Source organism: Ammospiza caudacuta, chromosome 18, assembly GCF_027887145.1.
Source record: "Ammospiza caudacuta isolate bAmmCau1 chromosome 18, bAmmCau1.pri, whole genome shotgun sequence".
Taxonomy (NCBI): Eukaryota; Metazoa; Chordata; class Aves; order Passeriformes; family Passerellidae; genus Ammospiza; species Ammospiza caudacuta.
In genome coordinates, this window is record NC_080610.1 from 7,640,452 (window position 1) to 7,661,707 (window position 21,256).

The 21,256-nt window shown below is 43.6% G+C and overlaps 1 protein-coding gene across 6 annotated transcripts in view; it reads right to left on the minus strand.

Annotated features, from left to right (window-relative positions):
* HIC2 (HIC ZBTB transcriptional repressor 2) overlaps positions 1 to 21,256 on the minus strand; it is a 70,840-nt gene that overhangs the window by 24,365 nt on the left and 25,219 nt on the right. The window contains exons 1-2 of one of the 6 annotated variants that reach the window (XM_058816761.1): positions 16,250 to 16,394; positions 6,865 to 6,934 (exon numbers count right to left, since the gene is read on the minus strand). The exons of 1 other annotated variant lie outside the window; for it this stretch is intronic. The gene's annotated coding sequence lies outside the window, so the exon portion shown is untranslated. Of the gene's footprint in view, positions 1 to 6,864; positions 6,935 to 16,249; positions 16,408 to 21,256 lie in introns of those variants that run through there. 4 more of the 6 variants (XM_058816757.1, XM_058816760.1, XM_058816763.1 and 1 more) reach the window with 4 other exon arrangements.

The following is a 21,256-nucleotide window of genomic DNA, read 5'->3' on the forward strand; positions in this document are numbered from 1 at the left end:
AACAAAAGCAAGAGATGATGCATCCACTTCCTACCATACACGTTCTGCTTCACTTTTCTTGGCTTGTGTACTGAGACGCTGTGATTGCTTCTGTCCACATTTTGTTTAGCAATTTATATTAGAGAAAAATCTAAATACACATGCCAAAAGAACAAGATATACCTTAATTTGCTACCAGAAAGATGGCAGAGAAACACAAGAGTGACCTTCACCTGATCATACACAATGTTATGTGCAAAGTCCAGAAGAAACAGATTTTCATGAAACCTTCCCATGCTACTTTCAAATTCATTTTTGCCTTCATAATCCATTATATTTCTCAAACCACTTATGCACTAAGTTCCTTATTTGTTTATTCCTTCCCACAATAGCACTTCCATTTATAAAATTCACACTTTAACTGTTTGCACAGACCTGTTGAGCTAAGGAAACCTGAAATGAAATCTTTCCTTTTGCCAGCTCTGTGGTGGAGGATGCTGTTCAAGCTCACCCATGGTCACATGCTCATCATCCACTAATCTGGCTGAGGTGATAAAGCAGGAAAGATAGCACTGTACTGGACACAGTGCCCTGGTCCTACATCATGCTGGACCACTGTCACGTGTGCAGCTTGGACACTGAGACAATCCCCCTGCATAATTCACCAGCATTGCTGCTTTCAAGTTGTGCCTAGAGAGAGCAGATGCACAGAATGCATCCTTCTGTTCTTGCAGATTTTTGACAAAAGAAAGTCTGGATGCATTGAAGGAATAAAACAAAAAAACCTTTGCTCCTTACTATAAACAGAGATTTTGCTGTTGTGGAGGGGGAATAAAACTGCACATCCCTTCTTTAAAAGAAAGATGACTTGAACCTTTGAAAGAGTCTAATAAGAACAGTATTTCCCTTCCCTAATGAAGTTCCTTGTCCAGTATTAAAGGAAAGTAGTCTTTCAGTAGCATTTCAGCCACCTCAAAGGGTTATTTAAAAAATAACATAAGGTTGTGATGTTTAAACAAGCTTTTCCACCAATTACTTAATAGCATCCAGAGGCTTCAAGTAAGAAACAGGACCCTTCATACCAAGCAATTTATAGTAGCAACACACAGAGTGAGGCAGAGGACTTGAAGGGAAGGAAAATGCTGGGGGCAAGGAGAGAGGGGAGGTAAAAACCACAAGTAAGATTACCAAGTATATCCAAAATCTAAAAACTAGAATAAAAGCCAATGCCCTTCACCAAAGCCCTTTGGAAACACAAATATTAAAATAAAAAAAAGGTAATTTCTTCCTTGTTCACCCCATCAGGTCAGACCCAGAGACCCAGCAGCCCACTCTGGAGAGCTCCTGCCCTTTGCTACCCCTCTGGTAGCCTTGTGCCCTGGAGTACTCCAGTGTGGCAGGCAATGCCAGCTGACAGGTACAAACTCATCTGCCCCAGGACTGCCTGGCACGTGAACCCACAAGGCTCTGTGAGCTGGAAGAGAAATCTCCCAAGAGAAGAAAGGAACCCTTGCTATTTTGCCTGGAAAAGGCTCCTCCAGAGAGCAGAGCCGTGCTGGGAGGGGGCAGCGACGCCCGCGCTGCAGCCGCTCTCCCTCCTCCTGGGGCAGGGCAATGCCACGCTGCAGTGAGCTCAGCCCAGCTCCTCGTGGAAGCATTCCAAGCTACTCAGCCTCTGACAGCTCTCCAACTGCTCTTCCACGCGGTGTTGCTTTACATTACATTGCTTTCCCTGCCAGGAGGCACTGCTGTATTACAGTACAGTCATCTAGCAAAACGTAAAACTGATTCTTGCACCTCCCAAATATCAAACGACTGCTGCTGCTGCACTCACAGCTACAAGCCCTCTTCTGTGTTACACCTTCCTGCTTTGGTGCACATACAAGGGATTTTAGTACCTTCTCTTCAGCCTCCTTCCCAACTTTCTGCTTCCTCCCAGTCCTTTCTGTGGAGGGCAGCCATCCTCAGCTTCCAACCCAAGGTGCTAGGCCCAAGTCATTAGGTGCATTTTCAGTGACTGTAGCACCGAAAGGAGAAAGTGTGAAAAGTAACTGGAAACATTGTAGTTACTTACACTTCATTAACAAGCTCAGCTTCCTGTCAACTCAATTTTTAAAAAGATGCCAGCTACAGAGGCATTTTATAACACACATACATTTTTAGGCATTTGACTCCTAATGCTCTTCATTTCAGTGTGCTTTACATTACCTGTGGGCTGCATGGCAAAACTAGCTCCCTGCACTGCAGGGTAGCTGGTTTCCTTTCCAGTTTTCACCTACAAAAATAGCCAAGTTATAAGAGCAAAGGTCTATCTCTCTCTATTCTTCAGCAGTAGCCAGAATAGGGCCAAAAAGAAAAAAAAAAGCTGAGGGATGGCAGAGAGGGAGGAAAAGTAATGGCATAGAATACAGGCAGTCTTTTTCCTTCTTACACCCTGTGCAATTGTTAAAGATCTCCTGATCCAGAGGTTGCATCCAGGCCATCACTTTTAATAAGAACTTATCTGTCCTTCATCGATTTTTCAATCTGTTTAGACTTCTGCTATCCATAACACCCTGTGGCAATGAGTTTCACGTGGTAACTGCTGCTTGACAGAGTGCCTCCTCTTTGCCTGCTTTGAATCAATTTAGCAAACACAGGAACTGTGAAGGATCACTCCCTACTCCCCTTGCCATTCATGACAATACAATGCATCTGCAGTTTCTGTAATAAGTCATCTCTTCTCTATGGCAAAGAGAAATCAGAGGGGCTGACTTTTTTCTCTGGACCTTCCCTAGCCTTCCACCACCTTTGAAGGTGGCAATTAGAACTGCACAGTGCCTAAGACATGGGCACACCACGGATATACCCAGCAGCACACTGATGGTTTCTGTTTGGTTTACCAGCTTGGGTAAACATCCAGAGTTTGTTGTTTCTTCAGGGAGTACAGCATTTCCTCCCAGCTGCCCATTCGTCTCTCTGCAAGCCTTTTCTGGGGACTCACTTCAGAGTGCTCTTAAGTAATCTGCTGAGGTAACAGGAGACATTTTTCTTCTCCCAACAACTGCTGCCAAAATTCTGTCAAATTTTTTATCCAATTCAAGTCAGTCAAAATCTCAGCTTTCAAATCCCTGCCATTTTTCAAAGTCTTCCCAAAAACACAGCAGTTTGCAGTCACTCAAAGCTCATGGCTACTTTCTATCACTTGTACACCCAGCAAGAAGGTCCCCAAAGCAGAGAAGCAGAAAGGACGTGGTTCTCTCCAGCAAGCAGGGGGAGCATTGTTGCATTTAAGTCTATACTGACAAACCAAGGAAACTTTCTCAGTCTTGTCCCAGCCAATATCCCAGTCCTAAGAAGTTTCCCAGGAGGCCCCACATAACAGTGACTGTCCTGAGGGATCAGTCAGACTTGGCAGTGCAATGCACAAATCACTACCCTGCCTCATGAGCCCCTGCTAATCCCAAAAGATGTGCTTCACCAAACAGAGCTGCTCCATATAATTGCTTGGCTTATTTCCCCTCTCTTAGCTGAGCTACCATGGTTCCTAAAGGCCTTAAAATTAATGACAGCTATGCTTGCAGATTTAACCTCCTTTACCTGTGCAGTGCTGTGTGCATCACTTGTTCACACAGCATTGCCATACACAGGCCTCAGCTGCGGTTTCTCTGCGCTTCTTATAAACAGCTCAAGTGCTGCTGAATTAGCAAACACTGGGAGGAAACATCAGAGCAGTTTGTTTGACCACAGTTTCAGAATTTCTGGCAGGCAGTTGTAACACATCAGGAGAAAAATAACAAAAAACACAGTTATAAACTGAAATACTGAATCTCAGCATACCTGACCAGAAAACAGATCAGGTAATTTGAGCAAACAGACTCTTATGAACACACAATTAACAAAAGTAGCTCAAGATACATTAACAAAATAATAGCAACAGACATATTTTACTTCCACAGTTACAAACCTCTGCATTTGAATGAGGTAACTATACAAATAACAACCTTTGTACATTGAAATATCTACAACTACCCACGAGTATAAGACAGTGTGCAAAAGCTGGGGGAATAAACTAGTCCAGTTCAACATTTTGAAACATTCCTTTTGGTTATCTCATTTACTGAATATTTTGCACATAGTGCCTGCAAAACTACACTGGGTGTGTTTGAAGAATCTCTTTCCTTCAGTTTCCTAAGGAAATTATGAGGGATAGAGCATCCTTTTACTCAATAGGATGAGAAATTGCACCAAATCCCTTGCTGGAGTTCTGACATAAAGGCAATTCAGAAAGTCAGCCAGAGACCTGCCCACACCCATCACCATGACTTTCCAAGACTGGAATGAGAAAAAGTTGTGTTTAAGTTTCACACTCAGCTTCAAATGTCAGTCATCTTTATTTTCTCCTTGGAAATATATGCACAATGTACACACACATTTATACACACATGTACAGCTCTCTTCTAATATTTCTTCTAACTCCCTACTATGACCCTTCTTGTGGTGCTGAATCTGAGAGATAGTTCCCCAGTTAATGAACCCACTGTATTATAAAATGCTGCCATCCCATGAGGGATCAGAACCAGCCTGAGAACACAACAGTCTGCTCACAGTAAGCAGAAAAGTTATCACTGTAAAGCAGTTTGCAAAGAGTGCGTTAAACACTATGACAAGAAAGTGGCAGTCTGTTCAGAGCTACAACAAGCAGGGAAAAAAGATTGAGTCACTTGAGTCACAGAGCTAGTTCTTTGCTGTTCTCCAGAAAGGAGTGCACAAACAGGTGAGGAAGGAGATCATATCTCCTGCCTTATACCTGGACACCTGTCGAGGCTTTGAGCTACAAAAAGTCAGCATGCATGTTTTCTTTGGTAACCAACTGAGAAGCTGCATTCTTCTCAGCATGAAAGTATCCAGCTCCAGTTGAACTTGTTTCATAGAATATCTGACTGAGAAGAATGAAGGAATGAGGATGCCCTCCTTGAGATAAATGTTCTGGCCTCTTCTGGGCATAACTCTCCCAGCAGGAATTGACAACTGATAATGTTATCACAGAAACTGCATTTAAGCTCAGTTCTGTTAATAAGTTCCTCTCCTAGTTGAAACTAAAGGCTCTCTGTTCACCTGGTATCTTCTACATTTATCCTGCCATTGCTCCAGAAGCAGAACTTCTACTAGTGAGGAAAAGTCAGCCATAGTAAGGGAATGGGCTCTACTTCTCAGCCTCAGAAAAGGGACAATGGATGAATTGACTTTGCAATTTGAGAAGGGTACTTCTTATCATCTAGGACATTTGCATGAAACAGCTTTTCCAGCTCTTGGTTTAATGAATAAAGGAATCAAATCTCTCAAAACATGTTGTAAATAACCACACATATTTGCCATCTGAAACAGCTACACATGGCTCTCTTTCCATATCCACCATTTACAAATAAAGATTTTTCAAGTGATCAGCTGGGAAAGCTGAAGTGGGCAGAGCTCAATGTGCAGCCAAACTGAATCATCAAGGAAAAATTTGGACAACAATGTTGAAAGTCTTGGAGACAGTTTGCAGTGGCTTCACTATGTTCAGTTTTTCCTTAAACAAAGCTTTTCTAGCAAGCTGGTAATTTTCCTATTGTATCAAATTCCTTGATACGTACTTGGGAGAAAATTTAGTTGATCCATGAACATTTGCATGGCTTATTTTAGCTGTGAAAAATTCAAGTGAAGAGATGAAGAAACTTGCCCAAAGTGAAACTGGCAATTGCAGAGCTCAGGAGGGACCCCCATCCTCACTCCCCTATCTCCTTGCCATTCTGCAGCTACAGGAAAGCACAGGCAAGAGGCCCTCAGCTGAAGGACAGTGGTGGAGTGATCTGGCTTCAACCACCTGAGCTCAAGCTGCTGCTCCCAGTGCAGCAGAATCATCACATCCATCCTTTTCAGGGAGCCCAGAGCTGCCCAGCAGGCCCTGGGAGAGCTACACCCCGGGATCTATCCATGGGCTTAGGCAGAAAGTAGTATCCAAGGTACCTATCATGGTAACATCTAAATGCAAGTATCAGAGCACTTTACAGACAAAAAGGGCTTTCCCCCAGGCTGTTTTAAATTTGCATGTTCCTGTGTAGCACTGAAGACAGCAGCAATGGTGATTCATTAAGATAATGATTTAAGTAGGAGGCTTAAGAAAGTCAGGGTGGATTAACATCCAGAGGGCTGCACTGGAGCTTCTCCACTCCAGGCTGCCACCCTCCCTTTTAAGGGAATGGAGGAATTCCAAAAGTCAAGAGAACTATGAATTAACAGCAGCTATATCACAACTACAATGTAGTGAAGCACAAGAGCACCACCTCTGCTCCAGCCCATCCTCCTTGGGAAGGACAAGCACAACATTTTATGCTGCAGGAAAATTTTCATGGCATTTTAAATTATTGGCAATTATAAATTACTGGATTTCCCTTACCTTGATTAATTTGTTAGTGTAGGTTCTCCTCAAAAGAAAGGGATTGTGGGAATTTCTTTTAAACCAATTTTCTATCCACCTTAAAAACAATACACATTTTCTTCCAACCAGTTGTCTTTCCCCACTATTGAATAATCAGATGGGTTTGATAAATTGATTGCTCCCACATAATGATGTAAATATACACATTGGGAAAAAGCACACAAGTCCTTTCCACACCCCAGCTTTTAATCAAATCGTGATCAGTTACGGGTTGAGACACGCGTTCTGTCCGTAACACCAGGCTAGCGCTCAGACAGCAACAGGCACCTCAGACTTCATCCCTGCTAAGACAGAGGCCTTTGTACCATGATTTTCATATTTACTTTCAGTTGCCTTTTAGAGAGATGTACAGACAACCAGCCAGGCTATTCTGCTGCTCACTCAGAATGGCTGCATAGGGCAGCCGGTGTGCATTGCCCACTCACCGCTAGCTGAGCTTGGTCTGAACGTCTTCTAGGCACTCTATCCCATGCTGATTCAGAACAGAATAGCTCCCTGGAATGCAATTACAGAAACAGTGAGGGTTTGTCTTAAAAAGGGATTATTCCAGAACAGCTATTCCTCATTAACTATTCCAAATGGCCTCTTCATTAGGATGATGAAGTTCACTGAGAATAGCTCCTCCATTCAATTTGTAACTTACCTTGGTCTCAATCAATGATCCTATTTAGATGAGCCCTTGGTGCAGCACCACACACCCCTAACACTGGCTTCACCAACAGAAACAGATTCACAGTTGCAATCAAAGTAGAGCTGCTGCATGGGCACATCTCAGCTGAGTTTGTTTTAAGTTGGGCAGATAACAGGATCAGGAAATATGTTTAAAAAAATAGTTGTTTCAATTACAGATCTCATCAGTACCGCCTGTGACATTTTGTACTTTACTAGTCTTAGCATCTGCTTTGTTCAAACTTGGTTTATTCCTTAGATATAGGGAGACCTTAACAGCAGGGAAATTTTGAGTTCTGGAACTTCTTTGTTTATTAAGTTCTTAGCTTGCAAGATTTCTCATCCAAAAGAGCTGAGAAAGTACCTGGCACATCTTCGATGCTTATTGAATACATTAAATAAATCAAACGTTTTATGATAAAATTCCACTCCCCCACACCAAACAGATGTAAGTGCAAGTCAAGGAGTCTTGAAGAATTGCACTAAAATTGATTTTGCTCCAGTTTTCCCCAAAGGAAAGAATTTGAGTATGGGTTGAGACAAAAATACGGAAAATTTAAGCTATCATGAACAACTGAAAAAAGAAATGGAGAAAAGACAGAAGCCAAAACTAAACTTCATATTCAGCATGCATAATTTATATTCTCTTCAGTGTTCTACATGAGAGGCATTCCTGGACTCACATGTAAAGTGGGAGTCTTTTTTCTTGGGCACACCATACTTCTCGAGAAAAATGCAAGATACCTTAATGCTGGTGTCTCCTGCCTACTCAGGGGAAATCACAAACCACAGAGATCCTGAGAGGATGGAAAAGACAGCTGAGGATGTCAGTACCAAAGGGATCCTGTGTCAAAAAATAGGTGATCCAGTCTGCCATGTTGATCACAGTATCAATATTTCAGCCTTCTTGTGCATACGGGCAATCTTAGTCCATGTACATGTGGTGCATGTGTGCAAAACCAGCACAGTACATAATATTTTATAAGCAGCTTTTATGGGTTCTTTTCCCCATAGGAGAGAAAGTTAAGAGAGACATGATAGAAAGGGGTAAGGGCAAATATAAATATTTCCAAATCAAACCAGGGAAAAAAAAAAAGCTGAAAGAAACTTAAACCACTTCCAGTCTCTCCCCCCAATAAATTCCACACTCTCATGGTCTCTGGCACCACTTCACAGTAACCCCAAAAGATATTCACCTGCTCCCACAGCACTAAGAAAGAAACAGTGAGACATGAACAAAGAAGCTCCCACCTAGGATGACCAATGTAATCCCCTGAGAGCACATTTTGAGGGGAAAACCTTACCATGAAAGCAGAAGAAAAACAAACACACACATGCACACACACAGCTCCACTGCTGTGCACCATTAGCATCCTCCCCATTTTCTATACACATCCAGTATCAGGAGATTTATATTCAGGCCAAAAGCTCATGCTGGCAGGAGAGGAAAGTAGTTTGGAGAAGAGAGGGGAAGGGAAAAAAAAAGCCTACAGTTCCTTGGCTTGTGATCAGCAGGCTGGATGCATTCTGTGGAACTAGGCCAAAGCATGGGTTATTATATTCAAGAGAACATCTGAATCGCAGCTCAAGGGAGCCGAGTCTGCGGCTCTCATTTATGCTGTATATCAATTGAATATCAAACCACATTTTCCACCTTCTGAATAATAAAGCTTAATAGTTTGGGACTCCCATATGGTCTATTGTTAAAATATTTCCAAACACTGGCTGCTGTTTTATTTCTGAAGGAAAGATTCCTCTTTCCTCTTTAAGCTTCACTCGTTTAAAAGATGCTTGTAGCAAAAGCTAAATATATTTAATCTTTTAAATATTTCCAGAGTTTGAACTAGGGCTAAAAAATGAGGGGATAAGGAAAAGAAAATACATTTTGAAACTAGCTTTTTTCTTTTTAATGTCACATGCAAATGTTTGTTCCAGGCAGAAGCAGCTGGTGCCACCAGGCTCTGCTGTTCAGAACAGGGGGTGCAGAAGCTTTCAGAAGCCATGAGTTGCTCTAACAAAGGAGGGACCACACAGACTCAAGCCATTCACAAAAGGACCCAGGCTGATTATTTGACTATTACTTACAAGGAAGCTTGGCCAGTAAGGTAGGCAATAAATACTGGAGAAACCTGTTCTGTGCATAACCCAGGTTTGTCTTTTCACAAGTCCTGCTCTCTAATTAGCTACTCATTCCTCGAGGGCACTGCTGATGGATGGAGTGTATCAATTTGGTTTACTTTTAAAAGTCAAAAAACTTGCTAAATAAATACTCTGCAGTGCTAGGAACAGTCACTAGTGCTCCTTCCTATTCCCACCAGAGAAGGGTATACCTGCTTTCTACTTTGCAGAAGAAGACTCAGGGGCAGAGAGTCTGCAGTGCCCTGCTCAGAGCTGGGATGAGAACTCAGCAGTGCTCAGCTTTTGATCCTGCACTCACCCCTGCTCCATTTGCACAGAGGGACCCAACTGCTCTGCAAGCAGAAGTGAAACCCTGCAGCACTGCCTGGCCATGCACTGCTGTGACCCCCCAGCCCCACCTCACCCAGCCCCTGAGCTCTCCAAGGAGCTCCTCCTGTGCTCTGGGACAGGAGCTCTGGGAGTGGCACCTTCCCCACACTTGCTGGACACTCAGCCAAGCACAGGGTGCTGAGCCAGGCACCACCAGCAGTGTTATAGCACAGAACAGAGCTGTTCTATAGCCCAGGGAGCTAAGCAGAAACTTCTGCTCCCTCCTCCTTATCTTTTGTTCTAGCCCTCATTGCTGTTTCTCATTCCTGTCTCCTACTTCCCTCCTTCTGCCGTGTGTTCCCCTCCCCTCCATGGCCTGCTCTGCTCCACTGTACAGGGCTTCAGTCAGCTGTCCCAACCCTGAAACTGGTTACTCTTACTCACCAGCTGCCTCCTCCCCAGAAAGGAAGAAATTCCAGTATTTCTGCATTTACTCTCATCCCAATTCGGGCAGAAAAACTGAAATTAGAGACTATGCAGAATGGAAGTTCACAAGTTTAAAAAGAAATTTAAAAAGAAAGAAACAAAAAAAGGAAACCTATTTATGAACACCAGTGCATTTTGTGTCATTTGAAATGGAATATTTTACATTACTGAAACCAAAGTTAGTTCATTTTGGTTTGGTGACCTGACCTGAGAAATTTTGTTCTGAGTCAGTACAATGTTGAGCTGCTCTTCTTCCCACAGTGCTGCACTGCCCCAGTCACTGCAGCTTGGCAGCCCTGGCCCCACTTCTGGGCGAGACTCCCATGCTGGAAGGGAATTCCCAAAGCACACACTGAGGTGTCCTGTGGCACAGCACGGCCCCTGGGAGACCTGTGGGCCATATGGCAAGGCAGGGCCCTTGGAGCCCAGCAGAACAGGTACTTCAGTCAACAGCTCTCTCAGCAGTCAAGGATGACCTGAAATCCAGTGCAATGTTTTGAACCAATCCCAAGTGAAGCCTTTTAGATCAGTTAGAGAAAAGCAAAACAAAGATGTATTCCCATTCAGGCAGCATAGACAGGTCAATGTAATGCTTCTGGTAAAAGCTAGTTTATTAATTTTACAGGTGATCAGAAATCTAGCACTGTGCTTTTCTAGGAGAAAAACAATGTTTCCATTTTAAAGAAACTACACTGTTCTCTGAAAAAGCCACTCCAAGGAAAATTCAGATCAGTCTCCTACTGACCATAGCAGCATTCTTACAAACTGGCTTAAAAATAATACCATGAACAAATCTCACGCCTGCAGAAACTTCCTTAGCCGGGAACTTAAATTATAGCAATATCAGCACCCTTCTGCCTCCTGCACAGCTCCTGGCATGACCTGAGGACTGTAAGATTTAGTTCATCAGCAGAGTTTAACGACTAGTTTAGAGTCTGACAAGTATTGAACCAGGGGGTTTGCAACAGATGTCTGACCAGTCAATACCTTGCTGCTTCCAGCCAAGGCACAGGCACAGCTTTTATGAGCAGTTGGTAGAAACAACTGCTGGTGGAGCTGCTGAAGGCGCCGAGTTCTGCCCCAAACATTGGGAATGCTACCAACTCATGCTCAGCAAACAGTTCTTAAAACAAGTGGAGAGAACTCAGAGGGAAGATTAGTATGAATTAGTATGCACAGAAAGCTATCTTAGTAATTTTCCTGTAGACTCTATAATGCAGCTCTTGCAGTGTGTGTTCTTCCCCCAGGTCTGTGTATCTGAGAGAAGGCAGTGTGTGTCTGTGTGGATGGATTTGATTTGCTCTTGAAAAAAAAAAAAAAGAGAGACACTTAGCCTGTAGTTTCAGAGCTGGAAACTGCAATAAACCTCTCTTTTTAAACCCCATAACCTTGTGACTGTTTTATAGTTATAAGGAATCATAACCAGAGAAGGATTTAGCCTAACAGTGATCTGCCCTCAAAGACATTAATCTGTCACATCTAATAGAAGGGGAATAAGGAGACAAACTTTTCCTCTAAGCAATTCAAACAGATGGTGTATGGCTATGGTGGGAACTTACTGTAAGGTGCCCCTGTAACAAGGGTAAATTTGGCAATGCTGCACACCCAAAGATGCTATTTACAAGTCAGTGTGAGAAATATCTCTGCACAATTTCCTTGTGTTTAAAAACCTGAATTCTCTACAACCATATCTCACCACTTTTGTGGTTGACACATTCAACCAGCTTTCCACCCACTTTTTCACCCTCTTTTTGCCAGCAAGATTGAGTCTCTTGTTTGCAATTTTTAACTCTTCTCAAAGTAATTTTTTATTTTTGAGGGACCAGCAGAAGATAAGTAAGGGCATCATGCCAACATGTTAAAGCCATTTTCTACCAGTATCTCAAATAAAATTTTCTTTGTCTGGGTTTATAGTAGATTCTTTCTTACCCTACAAAACACACCGAAGTTTTCAGTTTAGTTTCTCTTTCTTTCCTTCTTTGTATCCTCTATAGAAAATAAAAGGTTTATTTTCTCTCCTTCTCTCTTCCTCCACCCCCAACCTCAACCCCCAATTTCTCTTTTCTAGTTTTATCATACAACTTCTCTTCCCTCAGAAGCATGAAGTTGCTCCTCCAGACTCACAATAAGAAGCATTACTTGATCACCTTGCTCTGGGTTCCTGCCTCTGCTCTAGAGGAGCAACAATTGGCTCCTGGGACACTTTGCTCTGTTTCCTCTCTTGGAAGACAGCCAAGGCTTACTCAAGTCTCCCTTCCTCAGGTCTGCCACTCAGCCCACTAACCTATCCCTATTTTCCACCCACACTGAACAAGACACAAGGTTTCCAAACTTGTCTGGAGAGCTTAGTCCCAAATTCAGCTCATTGTCCTATAAGGGACCAGACATGAAACCAATTCTAGTGCTTAAGAGTTCCCATGATATCTCAAAGCAGGTGAAGACCATTATTGTCAGATTCCTAGCATGCAACAAGGCTGATAGGGAGCACTGAAAGATATGGGGTAGCAAGAGACCAAATTCACTTGCAGTGGCAGTCCAGGGGAGTACACTGAATTCAAAGGAGCACTAAACTGAGACACTGGTTTTCCAGACTGGTCAGGGGAGGATTGGTCTTAGAGGACTTGAGGGTAATACCCAGATTACCCTTCCCCACGCTCACGGGGAGCAAACGTCACTTTGCATGGTGAAGCATGCCAGCTCAGGAGCATGCTCTATGTTTCATGTTAATGAGTATTTGTGTGGAACCCAACTTCCTTCCCCTCCCTAATTTTTATATAATTAAGGATCAGAACAAGCATTTTGTTTCAGTCTACAACAGTGACACACAACAGCACTATAGAATAACAGCAAAGGGAGAGAAGTAAGTAAAAAAATGCAGGTGGTAGACACTGCTTTGGCCACTGCGAGAAATGAAGGCTTGAATGCACATTTTTGCCTGATTGCATAGCTGTTTCTGCTGCCCATCTAATCTGCTTAGAAAACTGGTTTTGAAGGATATGGTTCAGACATACCACTTGCATGGGGAGGGGGGGAATGATGAGGGGAGAAAAAAAAAAGTGCTGCAGCTGCAAAAGATAAAATAGAGACAACTAATTTTCTCAGAGCTTGCAACACAACCTCTCCCCCTCCTCCACATGCAGTCACTGCACTGGCAGGATAAGCTGGAGATTCTCCAGCGTAAGCAAAGAAGGCACAATGAGGTGTGCAGGCCCTTCTCCAGCCGCTCCCCACAGGCCTGGGGGTACCAGAGAGCAGAGGCTGACAGCCCCGCTGGCAGGGAGAGGGACATTCCTCTGCCCACTCCTTTCCACTGCAGGCCCATTTTTCAGAGGGACGTGAGAAACGCACAGTGCTGGATGTTATGCTGAGACAATAATGAGCGTAAGAGAGCTGCAGACTCCTGCTGTACCAATTGGTGGCTGGGTTCTGAACTCTCATTGTGTGATCCGATTTCTCCTGTCATTCAAGCCATTTTGAAAACTCCAAGCATACGCTCATTTAAGCCATGTGTCCTGAAAGCTAAACAGCTGAAGGGGACAGGGAGAGAGGGGTAGGGAGAGAGGAGAGCCACTGGATTTCTGGTGACAGTGTCTAAAATACACATTTGCACAAGGAAGTCTCACTTTAGATCGTCACTTAGCAAAACAACTCCAGCTGCTGACAGGCAAGAGGTAGAGTTTCAAGTGACCATCAGACACAAAATAGGCCAAATAATTTACTGCAGTCTAAAGGGAGTGGGAGTGTGTGCTCTCACAAATGTAACAGAGATAACAAATGGATTACCACTGGGTGACCCAATGTCAAGATTAGCAGCCCCAGTTCTCATTTCAGTTACACCGTAGCAATGACATTACCCAAGATCTAGTAGAAGCGAAACTGAAATCAGAGTCCAACCCAGGATGTCAGGGAGGCAGCTGCTTTAGTTTTTTAATGCCTAGAATTTCAACCCAGTTTGCTTTGTTTCAAGAGCCTACACTGCCTCTGGCAGAAGGGGCAGCAGCCTTTGCCAGCTGCCACGTGATCTGCAAGGATGTTTTCTAAATGGAATGTTTTTTTTTTGACACGGGGTTGGGGGAGAGGAAGTGGGGATTGTTAGTGACAGAGGTAGACAGCAAGACAAGTATTTTGGCATGTTTTGTCCCTTCCCTCAAAGGTATTTTGTCCCTTTATTTCCATTCTGTGCCCATACATAAAGTTACCTCTCCTCTGCACTCTTCTCCACATACACCCATGTTTCCTTTGAAAGAGCCAAGAAGGCCAGTTCTGGCCTTTGTGAGGTCTTTGAGGAGACATTGTGTGAGTGGTTGCTCCATCACTGAAGTAAAATACAAGGGGTTTTTACATATATAAAAATATTTTAAAGCTTTCCAAATATTAACTGCCTATGGAAATTAAACATCTGCCAACAATAAACTCCCCAAACGAACGAGAAGATAGTTTCAGTCTGACTGAAATGCTTTCCCTTGCTAATTGCTAAGAATACAATTTTCTTGTCTTTTACAATGGCAATTTCATTAGTTCTCCAATTATCCCAATATTTTAGTCCTTTTTCTTTCCCAACAGAATGAAAAAGGTCCGATTCCCATCTCCAACGCAACTTTCAGAGTCCTGCAAAACCAAGAGAGAAACTGGCAATTATGAGGAGCCACAGAACGCCCTGAGGGCAGAGACTGACTACGTGGGTTGCAGAGTCCACCTGCACACCTTTTCTTACCACATCACCCACAGCCCCTCCGAGTCTGCCGAGTTTTCACAAGTATCCTACTACAGACTACACCCCACTGTGGCAACTGGGTGCTGGAAGTGCAAAGAGGAGCTGATAACCCACGCGAATGCTTAGAATAGCAGATGCCAGGGGGAGAGAAGGGGGCCACCAGCTGAATTTGCATCACACAAGGAAATAAGTCAGTTGGGCAAAAGCCCCATATGTCTGCTTGGGAATGCAGAGCTAAAAGGGCTTTCACTGCTTGGAGAATTGCAGATCTCCAGCTTCTCATCTCACCCTCTGCAACTTAGTGCAGGAGCACATAGAAAACATTTCAAAACCTCACAGTACTTTTTACTATACAAGAAAAGCAACTAGTCCTTTGCATGAATACGTTTTCTGCATTTAAGAATCAAAAAGCACTTAGCTACAGTACTTGCCCTCTATCCACTTAAGGGATGAAAGACCCAGCCTGGTTTGCTCGAGGTCAAATAGCAAGTTCAGCAGCAAGAGATGACAAGGGCTCAGGTACATCCAAATCCCATTCAACTGTGGTACCCTTAGACTGAAGAGATGTTAAACACCCTCATGGCGTCAAGAATGACTAATGCCCTCCCAGGTCAGCTTGTGATACAGAACTGGGAACTCACACATCTCCTTCCTCTTGCCTCCCACTCCAGTATTGTTGCAAAGCCCACGTGATGAGATTTTCCTAATCAGCAATTAAATAGTTAATGCTTCCATTACAGCAGATAGAACAGGAGTTGCTGCAGGGAAGGTATGCAGAGGGAAGGAGGAGAAAAGACACAGCAAGAAGGAAAAAACAGAGAAACAATCCTAAAGGAAAAGCAGTTTTCCCACTAAAAGGAGTGATTAGTTGACTAGACAACATAACCTTTAAGACTTTGTCTAGACTAGGATAAAATGCTGTATTGTTGAGGGTGTTTGAGAGGTATAATGTAGGTAAGGCTCATGGCCTTTGAGGATGTGGTAGCCAAGGAAGAGACTAATTAGGACATGTTCACTAACATGTCTTAATGTTCTATGTTTAAATACTTGCCCAAGAACTCAAGGCTATGCAAAGCAAAGGTCTCATGCTGTTCTAATGACTGTAAAACTAAAGCTATGACACAGTGCAAAAAAATCAGAATGGTGAGGAATTGCTGAAGTCTCACATCCCCCATTTTTGTTATGCTCATTGAATGCCTAGGAACATTTGCATCTTAAAATATTCACCAGCATTTTACCAGACAACCTACTATTACATTTTTCCTCTAAAAATCTAATCAAAAACCTAAATGCCAATAGTAAAAGAGATCACAGGCTAACAGCCCACACTCCTATAAAACTTATCCTTTTGCTCCAGTGTTTGCACAGGCAGATTTTGGAAGGAGGGCGTGAGAGAAAAAGAAGACAGGAATATGAAGAGTGTGCCCAAGGCTTCAGCAAAACCATAATTTTGATAATCCATTACCAAGTTAGTAATTAAAATCAAATCCCACCTCACTAGGACAGCCAGATGCTTCCACAGAGACCTTGTTCTGAGAGTTGTTACACTAAATACTAGGAGAATCACAAATGCTGTAGCTTCTTCTTAACCCTTCCAGCAGTATTTCAGGAACCACCTGTCAGTCTGAAAACCTGATCACTTTTCTCCCAGCTTCTTGTAGGCTCTAGGTGTGCCCCTAACCAAATAGGCTTACCACTTAAAAGCTTAATTACACCTGTGGCTTAAACCTTATCCCAGACAGCACTTGGGAGCATTTGGATTTGGGTGTTTCAGGTGTGAGACTGGGGCCTGCATTCACAAACAGAGCTAGGCAAGTCAGAGTAGGAGCCCCTGGTAAAAGTAGGCAGTGCACTGGGGAGAAGGGAAGAAAGAAGTGCTTTTTCCATTTTGATCACATTTAACTATATTTACATTTCCACAGTTGGGCTTGAGTAATGTCCACCTCCTTGTTTGTGACTGAGGGCAGGTATTAGAGTCAGATTTCTTTTCCACAACAAAAAGATCAAAGTTTGAGCCACTTGTGCAACTTAGGTGTTTACAGTGAACTGGTCTAATTGCATGGCAAGCCCTTCCTCCCGTTATCAGTCTCACACTGAGCTGAGCTCCTTCATTCCATAAGCACCAGAGAAGACTGAGAGGAGAGAGCCCACGTCTGCTGTGGATTATAACCCACCATCCCTTCTATCTGCTCTAACATGGGACCTGAACTACAGTGAGCAAGGGAAAGGTTTAACATATTCAAGAAAATATTCACTTGAGATGTGGTCTGCAGGGCTGACAAAGCATTTGCAGGTTGTGTTTTTAAAGAAACTTTCTAAAAAGCAAGCAAGTACTGTGTGAAGAACCAGAATGAAAGACAAGGCTCCCTCCACTGCTCTTCTCAGAATTGCCTAGGTAGTACAGGCTCATGGTGCATCTTATTGTCAAAGGAAACCTGTGCTGCCTTGTCCAAAGTTACTGACAAAAGAAAAATAAAGAAGTACAGCACAGTAGAAGTCCATGCAGACAAACTTCCACATTCCTAATCTTGTTTTGTCTCACGTAAAGGACACAAACTTTCTCAGTCTTAGTTTTGTAAGCTATGAAATGGAGCTAAATTTTAGGGTTTTGTGAAATGGTTTTTAATTAATAATTGCAAAGCACACATCTTCAGATGAAACGTATCATATAAATATTAATGAGCTCAGACTACTGGCAGTGTGTGTGTCTCTTAGGAATCGTAAGCACCATGGATGGATCAAAGAGGACATGTAGCTCTAAGAGACAGAGTGGTGTGAGTAGTCTCTGTCTTTAACTGTATTTTAAAGTAGATCCTCAAGACTGTTGTGGATATGCCCTATCAAGTTACAGCAGCTTTCAATTAAAATGACATTTTATCCTTAGGCAAAATTCCACCGTGCACGTAGATATTTCTTCTACATACATGCATTACTAGATCTTTGTAAATAGGGGTCAAACCAACTGGGAAATATGAATTTTACCTTTATTTTCATCAAAATAAATACCCCTTACCTAATTACATAGCTGAAAAGCTTCCAGCTCCACCGCAGTGCCGTGACAAGAAGCAGGATGAGGATGTGGCAGTTGTTTGTTTCGCGGTGCCCTTAGCTCAGTCTGGCAGCACTTCAGACACGGAGCTGTCCTTTGAATGAACGTGGCAGAAAATGCCGCATGGTGAAGGCGCTGCTCCTGTTCCCCTGAGCAGCAGCAGCACCAAACGCGGCTACGGACACGGCGGGGAGAGCAGCGAGCCCCTGCGGGGGCCGTGCAGGGGCATGTCGGAGCAGCGAGGGAGCCGTGAGGGAGCCGCGGCCTGCGGAGCGCGGCCCGGCCGGGCAGGCACGCCGGGGAGGAGGCTCGGGCCGCCTCAGGAATGCGGGATGGCCGCAGGCCTCGGCAGTGTTTTCCAAAAGGTGCTTGGGTTTGTTTCTCTTAGGGTCCAGCAAGCCTGTGTTTTTTTGTTATTGGGGGTGGTGGTGGGGAATGAGGGAGAGTTGCCTTGTTGGGGATTTTAAAAATACATTAGAAGGCAACAGCGAGCGAAGATATTTCTTTGCCTGAGGAAAATTCAGTTTTATCAGCTGCCTTTCTACCTTTCTCTGGCTGTAAAACACCATGGACACCTTTCTGCCCACTTCTCTGCAGCCAGGCATCCTAAATGCTTTGTGAGCCTGACACGTGGCCAGGGGTGTACAGCAGCCTCCAGTCTGGGGCTGTGTTTCATTTTCTCAGCGAGTCACAGCAGTGGCCCTCTGTCCTGCTCACATCAGGCACATTTCCAGTGCTGTAGCTGCCTCTGGTTTTGTCTACACTGGAGCAACTGGGACTGATTGCTTAGAGCTGGTATTAAGAACAAAAATGGGATGGTGTAGCCACACTCAGTGCTTGTAATTGTGTCCCCGAGCTGCTCAGAGGGGGCACAGCAAAGAGATGGCATTAAGAGGCCATACCACTTCTCTGGCAAAAGAGATTGAAATTTGGAAGATGCTCAGAATAAATAACCCCTTGACAGTTCAGAAAAAAAATTCCTCAGAAATTAATTTCCTTCTGCATTGCCAATATAAGATGGGTTGTTCACAACCCAGTGAGTGGTGTCCAAAACAATGGTCTAATAATAACTTGGATCTATTTGGTGTGCTCAGCGCTAAAAGATATGATAGAAAATGTAACTGTTTTGATACCAAATAACATAAATCTGGACACCATGCCAACAATTTTTAGACAAGGAACCATGAACCCTAACCAGAAAGATTGGGAGGTTAATTTCTTCCCTGGCCACACCAGGGAATTTTACACCTCTGTATGAATAATGTTTTCATAGCAAACCCAGGCATCAGTCCTAGCAAATACCTCTCTGTAAACTCTAGCCCAAAAGAATCACTTTGGAAAAGGTCATACCACCTCCTGCTCCGAGAATTAAGTTAATTAGCACTTGTTCCTCTCTGTATAAGGTCAGGGATCCTCCCACAAAGAAGGTACACAACCAGATTGTTAAAAGATGTACATATGCCCTCTTAAGCAAACAGGCTTCTCTGTAGTATCACTAAGATTCCCTCTGGTCATCCCTGTAGAACTCCCAGTTGGAGGGAAGCAGGCTGGGAGATCAGTGTAACCAGTGCTTTGCCAGGTATAAGGAGCACAGTGCATGTCAATAGGAGTGCTGATATTTTAGTACTAGGTAGTGATCTCTCTCCATGTGGTTGGTTTTTATTAGGTTCAGCATCAGCCTTCATGTAGAATGAAATATCTGAACTATGGGAATGTTTTCTCATTGAAGTTGAAAGATATGCAATTCATTTTCCTCTAGGACACACTTTATTCTTATTTCTTCTTATTCCATCCAGGTATTTGTGATACATATATTATGGAAGTATTTCACTTTTCCTCCATGTGACCACCTACATGCATTGACAGAAAGCAAATCCAGGTAAGACCTGCTATCAGTTATATCTGGATGCAACTGAAGTTTGATCAGCAATGAAGGGCAACACACTGTTCTGTGTTTCTGTCCACAAAAATGTTACACAGTGCACTTACTGAAAGAGGTTTAAAAATAGCCTAGCCAACACGGTTCTTGGGCACAGAAATTTTGTCAAAGGTTGCCTGCCACAGAAATCAATTGCTGATTTACAGCAGCAGTTTAGGAACAGAAACCCAGACCCAAGTGTTTAATTACCAACATTCCCATTCTAATCTAACACAGCACAAACTCTGTAGGATGCTAAACCCGCCCTTCTGTCAGCCAGCCATGGCTGCTTGCTCTGAGCACAGCCTCGAACCTGCTAAGCAAGAAAGGATTACACCAAGGACAACAGGCTCCAGTTCCCCAGAGAGAGCACTCCTTTGCAGGCCCATAAAAAAGGGTTCAGAGACTATTTGTGTCAACTCCCTAAACCACAGACCACAACTAGCCCTCCCTCTGAAGCACTTGCATGCTCCTCCTTGCAAAGCTGGAACAAGATATGTTGGCATCCAGATCACCTCCTTTGGGGGCCCACCCATCCCTCTTGGTGTCCTTCCATCCCTTATCACAGCCTTGCAGACCCTCTCCCTGGGCAGCAGCACAAACTGGGCTGTATTTGCCTCCAGGTTTGGCACTCTTCTGTTTCACCATCTCCATGTTCTTCTGACCCAGGCTGCAGCCTGCCCACCCCGCTGGGTCCTCTGATACCAAGAGGGACATAACAGGTAGAGAGTAAGTAACTGGCAACTCTGACATTTGAAACAAAAGGGGATTTAGCACTTGGCATTTCTGCTTTAAAGTTTAAGGTAAACGAGGCAAAACTGAACTGTAGAAAAGAAATGGCTTATGGGCAGCTCAGACTTGTCCTAGACTTTCAAGCCAGTCATTTCCCATAAATACTCATAATTTCAAACATAAGAAAGGGGGAGAGGAGACAAAACAAACTGAGTCAACTGCTTACTGCCTTTCTGATTCAGATGCCTCAGCAGGTATAGGACAGAAATTATTCTAGGAAAAAGTTCCTTTTTATGTATCTGGGACAGCCCCCAAAATTTTACCAGAGGGGAAGAAGAGGACAAGAACTAAACTGCGAACCTGTCCGCACCCTAGCAGGAATTCACCCATTTTTCACCTCCCACAGGTATCATTAGCATGCTACTGAGAGCAGAAAAAAAGCAGCTAAGATCAAACACAAGCTAGTAACAAAGCTCTTCCTCCTGTCATCCTGCGATGGGCCAGAATTTCTGGCTGCAGCTTGTCTTTCCCTGAAAGGCTGGGCTAGTTCAGAGTCCCTTTTAAAAGAAGTGCCACACCATGAACGTGCTACAGCTGCGACACAGAAAGTGCAGAAGGCAGGAAGTCTGACGTTCACACCAACCTCAGCCCCTTCACTCACACCTCTTTTCAAATAGCTTTAGCACATGGAGCCCACATTTTCACATTCTCAGAACTAGCTTTATCTATCACACTGCAAGTTTAAGAGAAATTTTTGAAATAAGTATCTTTTTCCACACTCAAAGACTCACTCAGCTGGGA